This window comes from Tribolium madens, unplaced genomic scaffold, assembly GCF_015345945.1.
Source record: "Tribolium madens isolate multiple individuals breed KSU strain unplaced genomic scaffold, Tmad_KSU_1.1 Scaffold_71;HRSCAF=194;Tcas5.2_LG6, whole genome shotgun sequence".
In the NCBI taxonomy this organism is placed as follows: Eukaryota; Metazoa; Arthropoda; class Insecta; order Coleoptera; family Tenebrionidae; genus Tribolium; species Tribolium madens.
The window spans coordinates 4866421-4868535 of NW_025401041.1; the positions used below are offsets into that span (position 1 = coordinate 4866421).

The window sequence follows — 2115 nt, forward strand, 5'->3', positions numbered from 1 at the left end:
TGCATGTTTCTTTTCTTGTATGACAATTCCTATTTAATATATTTCATTATAATGGAAAATAAAGTTTATTATTCTTATTATTACCTGAAAAAATTGAAATTAGTTTAAAAATTTGTAATAAGTCTTTTACTTATCATTATTACTATTTAGTGTTTTATTGTTTTTTATTTTTTTGATTTATCATAATTATTAAAAAAATTACAAGTCAACTTAGTTTTTGCAACATGCTCCAGAAATGAGTGCCTGTGAAACTTGTACGATTTAACAAAAAAAAATTCTTACTTAAAAAAATTGAAATTTGTTTAAAAATTTGTAAATACTCTTTCAGTTATCATCATTATTAATATTATTTATTAACAACAGTGTTTCATCGTTTTTTATTTGATTTATCACAATTATTAAAAAAGTTGCAGGTCAACTTAATTTTTCTAAAATACAGCATGGCCTAGAAATGAGTGCCTGTGAAACTTGTACGATTTAACAATTTTTTTTTGCGAATTTGCGAAAGTTGTAACAGAGATGTGCTATTTTGGGTGTGAGTCGAATCTCCCGCGCCTAATTAGAAGTTGATTGCAGGACGGATGTAAAACAGACAGCCTCGTCTTTCGCGCCCCAGTACACAATGTCTTCACAGAATTGTATTAGAATATAGTGAAGTAAATTTATCAAAGAGACGTGCCTAGCCTGGCAAAGTAAGTATAAACGACATTAAGAAGTTGCCAATTAGTTGAGTATGTTGCCGCTAGGAGAGCGCCTCGAAGCTTCATTTGCATATCTAATATCGCACTGTTATATAATATAAATGAAACACTACTACCACTCACGTCTACCAACGACAACAACCGAAATTTAAACTATTTTAGAGAGAGCGAGTTTCGAACCGATTTACATAACTCACCCTTATTTTTTTTTCTTTTCATTTCATTCTCAAAATGACTAGATTTTGGTCACTGAAAACCTGTTGGTAAACCAGTCCAAGGAAGGGTCAGTTAGTGACCCTCGCCCTTACCCTTTGAAAAAATCAAGACACAATTGCAATGTCCAGCCAACTTGATTTTCAAGTTCTGGCCCTAATCTACATTTCGGTTGCAATTCGTCGATTTTATTCAGTCCGATTCGAATTCGAGTAGTGAAAACATCGTGGCGAAGACCCATCACTAGATCCCAGGTGAGTCTCTTATTCCACCCGATTTCCTCAAGACTCCCTTTAATACACACAAATTGATTAAATTTTCGCCTCTTATACCTAATCTTATTATTAAATAATTAATTTTAATACCGGGGAACCGCAGGAATTCCGATCCAAGAAAATCGACGACGAAAAAATTCTAAAATTAATTAAAATTTTCGCCATCTTTGCGACGAGGGTGAACTCCCTTCGAAATTCCACCCTCGACGTCTCTTAATATTCTATTCACGTGTTATTTTGTAAGCGCAACCTTTGTCAGTTTTGAAACACGCAAAATGGGGACTAAATGGAATAAGCCATTGCTATTTCGTTTCTTAAAGCCGGGCGTCGTATTAAATTTTCCAAATGTCAAATGCATCTGTGGCTGAAATACGACCAAACTTTAACTATTTACCGGTGGTACAAGGAGGGAGGAAAGTGGCGGCGCCAACACGCGACAAGAAATTTTTTTATAACTTATGCGTGAGGAAAGAAAAGCACTTTTTTTCACAGGGGCTTGGAAAAGAATTGTCTTATATGGCGAGATAAGTGACAATTTCAATTGTTTTATTCAATTTGCAACACGGTAACCGGCGAATTTAATAAAATTTAAACTTTATTTAATTGTTTTCTTTTATTATTTAAATTTTTTAAGTAAAAATAAATAAAAACAAATTTGAAGCAAAAAATATTCATTTCTGTACAAGTGATGACAATAAAGTATAATGTTGTGAAAGAAAACTATATTTTTTCTAATTCTCAAATTTGCAAAAATAATTTAATAATAGTAACAACTGTTTACCAAGACGAAGATTTTTTGTAATATTTGGCTCTATTCAGATTTGTTAATAAATTTTTGGTACAGTTAATGACAAAGATTATGTTCTAAAACGTCTTAGATTTTCTCTAAATTAGACATAAAACGTTATTTTAAAATTTATTCTTTA

General features: G+C 31.6%; 1 long non-coding RNA gene across 1 annotated transcript in view; it reads left to right on the forward strand.

Moving 5' to 3' along the window:
• The first annotated feature begins 1117 nt into the window (after positions 1-1117).
• LOC123008854 overlaps positions 1118-2115 on the forward strand; it is a 26422-nt gene continuing 25424 nt past the window's right edge. Inside the window, exon 1 of the long non-coding RNA XR_006412984.1 lies at positions 1118-1168. This is a non-coding gene — a long non-coding RNA (uncharacterized LOC123008854). The remainder of the gene's footprint in view (positions 1169-2115) is intronic.